Genomic DNA, 11,409 nt, shown 5'->3' with positions numbered 1-11,409 from the left:
CTCTATATATTTATTTCAGTGGTGTGTGTGTGTGTATATCAAGTTGTAAAATTCATCATGTTATATAATTAAGAGTTGTTCACTTAGTTCATCTATTTTGTAGTCAAATTATAAGGTATTTTTTCTGTATTGGAGTCATATGATCTATTTAATATTTTTCTAGTTAATATTTCCCCCTGGCTTCTTGTTCTTCATTTGTTCCCTTAGTGAATAACACTTTATAGTTTAAACTCTGTCTCCTTTTTTTTCCACCTCTACCACTTTCATCTTTCCTTTCTATGTCCTCTTTTTTCCTCGGTAAATATTTTTAAACTCTTACCATATCCCAAAACATTCTAGGTGCTGGGGATACAAATTGACTGTGAAACATAGGTATGGTCCTGCTTTCATGAAAATATAATTCTAGAAGAGGAGAAAATATTATTTTTTAAAAACCACTCTAAATTGAAGAATGATAAATAGCTCTATAAATGCATATAATATGGAGACTGGAACTAGGCAGTAAAGTCAGAAACGGTTTTCCTGCATAAGTAAACATAGGAAGATGAAGAGGAGAGAGAGATATTGACTGCAAAATGTACCTCTGGACAGATACTGTGTCTAGAAGGAAGTTGTCAATATGAAGGAATAATCTTTCCTCTACTTTAATCTGGCTCCACCAGAACAGTATTCCCTTGGGTTTAACCATGGCCTCCATATTGATAATTCAAATAATATATTTTCAAACCTGATCTTACCTGATATCTTAACAGCATTGGATGTCATTGATATTTTCCCCTAGAATTGGTTGCAGGTCCTCTTTTCTTTTTCCGCTATAATCTCTAGATTGTCTCATATGTATCTATGACTTCAATGAATAATTATTTAAAGGCTTTTTTAAACAATGCTATCTCTAGGCCAGACTGCTCTTCTGAGCTTGATTTATATCTCTGATTCCCTTCTTGACATTTCCAAGGATATTAATATATCCTACTTGAAAATAATATTTTTGCTGTCTTGAGTCCCCCAAATTGGCCTACTAGTGTTCCCTATTTCATCTGTTACATCTGTTCTGTCATACAAACCAGAAACTTAAAATTTAACCTTGACATTTCTTTTTTCTTTATGTTCCACATCAATATATTTCCAAGACCTTTCAGTTAATCTATGTCAATCTCTATTGCATTATTCACTAAAATGTCCCTTATATCAATCCATACTTCCTCTTTTCATTCTCGATACCCTTGTTTATACCATATCATCTCCAACATTGTGTCCAAACACACTTGCCAGTAACCTTTTATAGTGCCTGATATGTTACAGAGCCTGACCAAGTGCTTTGCAGTGGGGGGGCGGAGGGTGGGGGGCGGGTAAGGTAGTATTTTCTATGTAATCATACATGGAAATAAAGTAATAAATTTTAACTGAAAACTAGCAATGGACTTATCATATATTTTTAATCCAAAAAAGTTTTGCATGTTTAGTAACTCTGTTTTTTAAAACTGGAAAAATATTTTCTTTATGTGGACATGAACCCTGTGTAAATCATAACGCAATGGCTCAAATTACACTTGAACAGACATTGTTACTGGGGCCACTACGTTCTGTATTTCTCCCATATTAAAAATGTGTTTACTAGTAACAGTGAATATACGTGCCTTTAAAAAATACAGTATCTGCTACACCATATTTAAAGTTCAAATTTAGAATTTTTAGAAAGCATCATTAATAGTGCCTCTCAGTAACCAAAGAATGATTCAGAGAACAATAATGCCAACATACACCTAAATTCTTAATGACCATGGTTGTTATTTCACAACTCGTATATCTGAATTGCCTTTATCTCCCATTTATTGTTTTCAAAAAAAATTAAGTAACCTTTGAAATGTAGCCAGCTTAATCTGTCATGACACTTGATGATCTCGAAGAATTGCTAGTGATAGAAAGAGAATGAAGATAAGATGGGCTATGTGTATTTGTAATCCTCTCTGGAAACCAGATTATTTTCAAGACAGAAGATTAGTAGTATAAATACAAAGTTATGTGAACTCAGAAAAGCATGTGTGTAAGCATACCTCAAAGTAACACATACCTTAAAATAACACATTAGAAAGTATTTTTCAGTTGGGCACCTATTAGGAGCCTGTATAAGGCAAATATTTATTAACAGTACTTATATAAAATAAACACCAGCATTCCTAAAGATTCAGATGGCCTTCAAAACTCCTTCCCATACATTATACCCATTTCCTCATTTACATGTAGACTTAGAGCCTTGCTTGGTCTCCTCTAGTGATATTACATCTTGGAAAGGCCTCTGAAAGACTGCTCTCTAAATTCACTACATTTCATTTTTCTAAATACTACATTACAAACTGAAGATTTTCTGATCTTTAATATGACCCAGAATGATACCTTTTGCTTCTCTAGTCTAGAAAATACAATAGAACTTCAAAAACTTCAACTAGATTTTTAAAGTAGATCCCTTCTTATAATAAGGCAAGAAACTTCTTGCTCATGCTGACAGTATACTATGTCCAAGATGGCATGACATGTGGGATGCCTCATGGACATGGTTATGCAACATGGCTATAGTGTGGGGGAAAAGGATAATATATTTCTGTAACAATATGCTATTGAATCCTGAAAAAACATCTGCAACTAACAGAAAGTAAGCAGGTTGGAATCAGACTTCCACATCATTCATTTATATTTATTATATCTACAAATATTTATTGAGATCAAATAAGGGGAGACTGATATGTTACATGCACAGCTAATGGGTAAGAAAGTGTTCATCAGTAAAGAGAAGTATCAAATTAGTCTGTAACATTTATATACTATACATAATATGTACCTTATATATATATACACACACATACATATATACACATACAGACACACATATATCTTCCTTTCTTTTTTAATACAATAAAAGTGTTTTTGGAAGTTTGGTCATAAATTATACCAGTTCTCATAATATCCTAAAATGAGAAAAGAAAAATGATCTAGAAATAACGTGTTACCATGAGAGACTCTTCACTATGAGATAAATTACCTCTGTATATTTCTCAGATGCCTATTTCTGTGATCACACATAAAATATATTATATAGTGGATATAAAGATTCAGATGGGTAAAGCGTAGTTCTACTGAGATAAGTGAATTAATATGAAATACGGAAAAAAGTTTGTCCTTTTTTGTCATTTTAGAATAGAAATTGACATGCTGTGCTTTTATAAAATTGAAATCAAATTTTGAAATGTTGCTCTCTTCTATAGGATATTTTCAGGAGAGAATAAGAAAGCCTTGATGATCACAATTATAAATGTCATAAAGCATAGAATCTAACTTAAAAAGTAGTTTTGACTGTGAGCTTTTATGTCCACATCGTTTATCAATTTTATCCTCTTCTCAACCCATGTGTTAAGTTACAAATACTGAAATTGCTTCATTAAATCACATTTTTCTTCTTTTACGTCAGTTACCTATTGAGAACATATGCTATCTCAATACACTAATGCTTATTATCAAATCGTGTACTATAAGCTTACTTATCAAAAAAGAGAAATAAAATTTTCACTATGTCGTAGATGAAAATAAAATTTCATCGAAATAGTATTATAAACATTTAAAAGTTAAAGCAAAACATAATGATATAATAATGAATTCACAGAGTTCTCGAACATAAAAAGATATATTATAGAGCACTGGCAATATATTATTCTCTGTATGAAGTCATTGCTTACTCTTATTTGATCTACACAGCTAAGAAAACCTAGACCTAAGATTTGTCCAGCTCAGCTGATGCTAGTTTCTTAAGTAGTAAGATTGTTTTGAACTTACTCTTTCAATAAGAAACTACTTCTTATTTCATTTAATATATATAAAAAATACGTAGCATTTTAAAATAGATTTTATTAGTAACTGTAAGAATGTATGTGTCTGTACCATTATCCTACCCATTCAATTTCCACTTTCCTCCACTTTCTATTCCTTTTCTTTTATCTCCCCCCACCCCCCAACCCGATTAAGTTGTCAGCATTTTGGACAGAGTTTCTTTTAAGAAATTTTTCTAAAACAAAAACTATATAGACAATCAACAGTAAATGAATGATAAATCATATGCACATAGGTTTTATCCTGCCAAACATCAATAGAGACAAAAAACAGTACTGCTGGAATTGTTCTGCCTTTGGGGCAGGAAGGTTGAACCTATTCTTTTAATCTATCTTTTTAAAAAATTCTTTTCTATGAAAGAAGAATTTGATGCTGGCCCTTTTAAATGTGATTCTTGATAAATGTCTTCTTTTCTGAGCCCATTTGTTACATATGCTCCACTGCAAGAAGCAAATAGATGTATAGTGGGTATTTGGTAAGGAAATGGAGGAGATAAAAATAACTTGGAACCACTAAATTTAGGTCATTTCTCCAAAAATGACATAAAAATATGGCCTTGTATCCTTTTTTATCATAGCAAATTTTACTCTCCCAACCAAGTCACGAAATCCATTCAACAACCACTGTAACTTCATTAGAATGAAATACAGCATCTGCATACCAGACCTTCAAGACTGGCTGAGAACAACACAGATCATTTCCAGTTAAGATTCTCAGGGAAATTAAGTATACAGAATGGAATGCCCTAAATTAGAACGTCCATAAGATGAGAGCAGAAACAACTGTTTTAACCAGAAACCAAGTCTGCAGTGTTTCACAAATATAGTATAATAACAAAGTTGCTTTTGAAATTCTTAGGTTTGCTCAATTTCTCAGTTATCTGTAGGATAAAATGATTTAATTCATTCAGTAAAATAGAAATTTAGCATATGTAAATATAGATGTATACTACACTTACGTGGGTTGATTCTGTAATAATTGGATAATCAGACACTATATAAATTGTTTTTTTTTTAAACCTGAATTTACCAAGTCAATGTCTAACTTTTAAATTATTGTCACCAGTAATTTCTCAGAATATTTTTTTTTTTGTATTTTTAAAAACTCTGATCAAGGGTTCATATATTGTCTCCACTTTGAAAAAAATGTGTCAAGACTAAGGAGGAAATTGAAGAAATTTGAAAAATATGAGTCCAAATTAAAGTGTTTTCAACAAAAAGACCAGGACCAATTTGTTAGTGCTTGAAGATGTAATTTCTCAACGTATATTCCCTAATGGATAAAATGTGAATAAACAACCTAGTCATTTGGAAGTGCCTATAGCCTTCATAATGTTATTAATAGAAATAAATGGAAATATCCTATAATAAAATAAAATAGTTTAGAAAAAGTCTCCAGAAATCGTTTTTTCAAGAAATGGCAATGCTATACAAATCTTTGCTACATTTATGATTCATGCATTATTTTACATACCTTATTTACTCATTGTGCACAGTAAGTAATATAGATCTTTGAATATTAAAAATATAGTGTTTTTCTTTTGAAAATTATTGTAGTGTTTTAAAAATGGAAAGAATTTAGGTTATAGTGATGCTACAGTGCTTGTAATATAATAAGCCTAACTTATCTTTTTATAAAGATAATTTAGAAGTAAGAGCCAATTATTTATTGTACCTCAATGCTAATTAATTTTACTTCGTTTAATATGTATCTTACAATCAAATTCAAAAGCAGATCTTATTCACTTGCATTTACCCTAATTCCAAAAGCATAAACAGCACTCTACTCTTTAACCTATTTCATATTATGAGAAAATGGCCTGGATCTTATAGATTAATCTTAAAAATACCTTTATACATGAAAGATTCCAAAATGTGTGTTTTTTTTAAATTCTAACCAGTGATTTAGTAGAAGTCTATTATATGAATATAAATTGCATTTCATAAACTAAAACTAAATCATTATGAATCAAAACCTTTACAACATGTATTTTAATGAGAAAAATATGCTGTTTGAAAGTGTGTATTTTTTTGTTCATGTAAAGTAAATTTTGTACCTGCTAGAAAGTCTAACTCTAAAAGGATTTCTTTTGGGTTATTTATTCTAACTGCTTTATTTATTTTGATTTTTAAAATGTTCTCAATTTATATAAATAAAAGTAATAGAATTACTTTATTGTGAAACACAGTTTTAAAATGATAAAAAAAAAATTAGTTCTGATAAGCCTGCACAATAATATTTGTCTCTTTATAAAAGTGGAAAAAATGATAGGCTCTGAAATTCCAGGTATAGATGTGCTACAAGTTTTTTAAAAATGTCATTATGTAACCTTTAATAATCAGAGCAGCTTAATTAACTTTGATTAAGGACATCTGAAAACCATACAGGTACGTTATATGACAGGTTTTTCTTTACATCATGTTGACAAATTAATTCCTAAACAAACTAAAAACTCCAAAATCCTTGATGTGTAGGTGTTACACTGAAAGATATTAAATTGCAAAAGTATTAACATAGTTTTCATTTGCCCAAATTTACTTGGAGCTTCTCAGGATGAGTCTAATTACATAGTTTATTATGTAGGTTGTTGCTAATGTGTATAGAATTCTGAAATTATCTCAACATCAAAGAAGAATAGAATAAACCACATTTTTTTGGCCAGCTAGCTTTATGTTTTAAAAATATCTACAAATTTAAATAACTCTTCAAGTATTCTATTATCAAGAACTAAAATTAACTTGAATTTTAAAAATATACAGCTAAAAATATATATATTTTTAATTGTTATCAGGAACTGAAAGTTTAATAATTTTTTTATGTCTTTGAACTTGACTGCTTGAAAATGTTTTACTTATTCATATGCTTATTACAAACTTTACTGTGATATTAACTTGTATAAGTATACTTAACTTTTGCTATAAAAGTATGGCAAGAGAGAAGAGATAACAGGGTATTCTAGATTGGTTGCCATCTACTCAGCAGTAATGGAATGAAATTAAATAACTCAAAATAAAATTATAATTGGGTTGTCTTCATTCTTTCCCACATTGAATGTAATTGACCATAAATTTGAGACATGATTACAGGAAGTAAACAAATGTGTAATCTGTCAAAAAGAGGAAGGAAAGAAGGATGAAAAGGAGGGAGAACAAAACAAAAGAAGTACTACTGTACATAACGATGCCAGGAAGGGCAAAGAGATTCCTGTCATACTACTATTTCAGTGAATATACTATTAGCCAAATATAAAGATAGTAGAAAATGCATACAGGAAATATTTAGGAACTATAAGAAATAGGAAACTTTTCTACAACCAGTATAAGAAATTTAATTAGGAAGAAATGTATGTAATCGTCACAGAGAGCATGAGAAGCTTTACAAAGAGAAAATCAATGTAATTTCCTTTCTTGGCAGGGTGGCCAAGCCACAGAGGCAGAAAGAAAATGTGAGTTCTCAAATCTCCTACAGAAAACTTACTAGATTTGGCATGAACCAAGTTTTTTTTGTTTGTTTTTCATAGAAGGTAGGCTTAATTAGTTTTGTATCATTCTTAGAGATCTTGTGCTCTGAATTTTGGGTAGATTACAACTAATTGACTTTTAAAGGTTGGTGTTAATAACTGTTAATTGGTTCCTGGTGGATATGAAAAACTAGTAAAAAAAAAAAAAACAACTAAAAATAAGCAGGAGCTCTTGAAGCTTGGAATGACTATAACTTGGGAAGAAATAAGCTGTTTTTCATAATTTCTGAAATAGTCACCAAGGAGACCCTCAGCGGCTCAGAGATCCACTGGAAATGATGATCCAAAGGAGAGATGACTAAACTAGGAACATGTTCTCATGAAATGCTGAGTTTATTTCAAGGGGTTGTAGCTAAATGGACTTAAGGAACTTTTACAACTTGGAAGAAAGAATACTTATATTAAATTGGAGACATGACACAAAGTAGAAACCAGTGATTATAACATTCCTAAATGGTAGAGGGGAACAAATAAAAATAGCAAAACAAAAAAATAAAAATGAAAAGCTATGCATAATAGAGGAGATTCTATCACTAATGTATAAATGCAAATAAATATATCTATCTTTATTTAGCATGGGAGTTAGGTTTTTTAAATATAAAGCAATAATCTATATGCAAAAAAATAACAAATAGGCATCATTAGAGAGAAGTAGTAATATAAAATAGGAGAGTCAAGAAAGGATTTTTTTTATTATTATTATTTATGCCTACAACATCTCGTCTTCCTAGGCGGTCTCCCTTCCAAGTACTAACCAGGTCCAACCTTGCTTAGCTTCTGTGATCAGACATCAGGCTTGTTCAGGGTGGCATGGCCGTAGACCATGGACAGTGGCTCCACTGAGGTGTGAACCCAGGACCTACCTTCTGCATATAAAGCAGTTGTGCTAACTGCTACACTATAGAACCACATCCAAGGAAGGACTTTTACTATTAATGATGCCTAGATAATGATGAATCTCATAACTTAGAGTAGGAAGCTAAGCCTTCTGGAAAAGTGCATTGAACAACAAGGAAAATCCCAAGAAAACTTTCTAGTGATAAATCATGTGGATACAAATAACATCATCAAAAGAGTCAAAAAAGTACCTTTAAGGTTAAGCCTGGGAGGTTAACTAAAGGACTTGAGACAGGAGGTTATTTTCTTCATTGCTTTCTAGACACAGAATCCTGCAAGAGAAACTTTGAAGGTGAACTTGGCTCTAGACCATCCTTCCTTCTATTTATATGATAGTTTTATAAGTTCTTGAAGATAATTTAACTTTTTTTGTTGTTGTTTGTTAATAATGAGCATGTATTTTTGGGTGGTATATTCAGTGGTTAAGAATGAGAGGTCTGAAGATAATCTCTGAAAATATCAGAAAGATACAGGATGTTGTTTGACAGTTGTATAACAATGAATGTGATGGTGATCAAGGGCAATTATATTGCTGTGAGACAATAGTTATTGTACTTTCTAATCCCAGGAGGTTATTTTCTTCATTGCTTTCTAGACACAGACATAATCCTTTCATTATGGCTTCTTGTGAAAATTCATATACTTGAAGTTTCACATGTCCCAATATCTCTTTCTGTATTCATAATACCTTTCTGTTAACTATTGGTATTTACATCCTTCCATGAAACTGCAGTATTTTAACAGGTAATTTTACATTTCCATCAATTATCTGTGATATATTTATCCATTTTCTCTTGACATTAGGGGTACATATAACAACATAACACAATAAAGATGAAAATGCAATTCAGACAACAAAGTAATTGTCCAAGTACACAAAAATGAGTTCATTGAAACAAACTATACTATAAAGGAATGTTAGTTGAAGCAAGCTAACCAACTCAGTGGTAGTTAAACACATTTTAAGAATGTAACAATTAAAATAGCACAAGATATCTCTGAAAAATCAAATTAATTCTTATATCCAAAACCTTATACATTAGATGTGCTTCCTATTTGTTTCCTCAGAAGCAATCAATCTGCCTGCAGATCTTGTTATGGAAATCCACCAGGTGTTGGAGAAACACTCTTTGAAAACCCAGCATTGGACAGTGAGTTACTTGAGGGACTGAACAGACAGAGACCCACACTGTACCTACACGAAAGAAATATTCATTTATTTATCTAGGTAAGAAATACACTGTAGTACAAATGGATGAGGAAAAAAGGAAAAAGTTACAAACTAAACAGTAGTGTGGGAATGTACCACTGAGCAACAGCTGGAGGAAGGAAATGGATGACATGTCCTGCCACAGGTCATCAAGCTGCCTCAGAAACCAAACAAAGTGGCAGTGGGAGAGTCAGTCTACAGACATCTGCTGAAATTCTCTTTCAGCAAAGTCACATCATATGACAAGTTCCTGACACACCTTATTGAAAATTCCATTGATCAAAGATAACGGAAATGAATTATTTGGGAAATGGCTACTATGGACCTAATTCTTACCAACAAAGAATTGATTCATTAGGTGAAAGAAATAGGAACTCTGGGAGAAAAGAGTCCGCTGCCCTAAAATTCCACGATAGCCCAGGAGATGGAGACTAAGGTCTTACTCCTTTCATTATTGGACATTTGGAAATACACATCCATATCCCAAAAGCAATAGTTGATAATTTTGGGTGCATTTTCATCTAGATTATTTTCCAGTCTTTTTTTTTTAAAAGTTTTAACAGCTTTATTTAGATCTATCTTTTAATCATTTTAAAAAATGTAACTGTACATATTTTAATTGACTATGTTAAACATATAATTTTGTATCTTTTTTTGTATTCAATTTTATAATGTAAACATATTTTTATTTAATTAATGTAATTAACTTAATTTGAATGGCTGCATAACAAAAGCTTTATGGCTTAGAGAACTTTGCAATAGTCACTTTCACATCAATTGTAGTCCTAATTAATTATACAGTAATTGTGCTGCTTTTGTGACCTTATTATTAATCCCACCTCTTGATATGGCCCTGATAAAAGTAGGACGATGGGTCTCAGAGCTTGATATAGAGAACCCTATGTTTCTTTAAAAACTTTCAGGTGCTCTGCATGGTCAAAACTACTTTCAAAATAATGTGAAGATGTAATTTGCTTCTTTCACACCCATTTATGGTGAGTGTAGAGTACAGTTTTCCAGAGGCTACAGATGGATGCTGTCACCAGAAATAAAATGTAAATTCAGATATAAGAAACCATCTACTAAGCTAGGTATTTAGGAAATGTGCGAAATATAAAACAATACTATTTTCTTACTAATTTGCTTTGGAAATATATTTTCATTGAAGTATATATTTGTGTTACCATGTGATTAGTTTATTACCATTTAAAATTATGTAATATCTAGATATTTTTAAATGAGTTATAATTTCTATTACCGTACATATAGATATGAACAACACCTTTAGTATCCTCGAGAATTTAAATAAATAAAATGAGGTCCTGAAACCAATAAGTTTTACATATTAACATAATCCTTTGTCATATTTCCTAGAAATATTTTACTTAATTTGTAGTTTGCTCAACAAATTGATTAAATAAGGACAGGAAATATAGAGATTAAATATGTAAAATAATTTTTTCAAATGAAAAATTTTAATTTTCTGTTATCGAGTATTTACTTTTTGAAATAACTTCTTGTTATTTAATCTTAGAAATCTATCAGTCTTTTGAATTTAAGCTATATTTATTCTTTTTTTCTAATATTATAGTCATTTGAATTTTTATATTTAATTATTTTAGTCACAGAAAAGGTATATTGTTGTGTGGTATAAGAAACAAAATAGTTTATCACCCAATATTAATTTGTTGTGTGATCCAATACCCTGTGTTTATTATCTTTTCGAATAGAAAAATCCAATTTTCTACTAATATTACTAAGCTGCTGTTTCTTGTATTTTGTTTTGATTTGTTTTTGAGTCATAATTATGGATCAGAAGCAAAATTCATTATGTAAGAAAAAGGAAAACAGAATCAAGGGTAACTTTTGGAACCAAAATAACTTACTAAATTCTGAACAAACT

Source organism: Pteropus vampyrus, unplaced genomic scaffold, assembly GCF_000151845.1.
Source record: "Pteropus vampyrus isolate Shadow unplaced genomic scaffold, Pvam_2.0 Scaffold4, whole genome shotgun sequence".
Lineage (NCBI taxonomy): Eukaryota > Metazoa > Chordata > Mammalia > Chiroptera > Pteropodidae > Pteropus > Pteropus vampyrus.
This window is presented reverse-complemented; position numbering follows the sequence as displayed.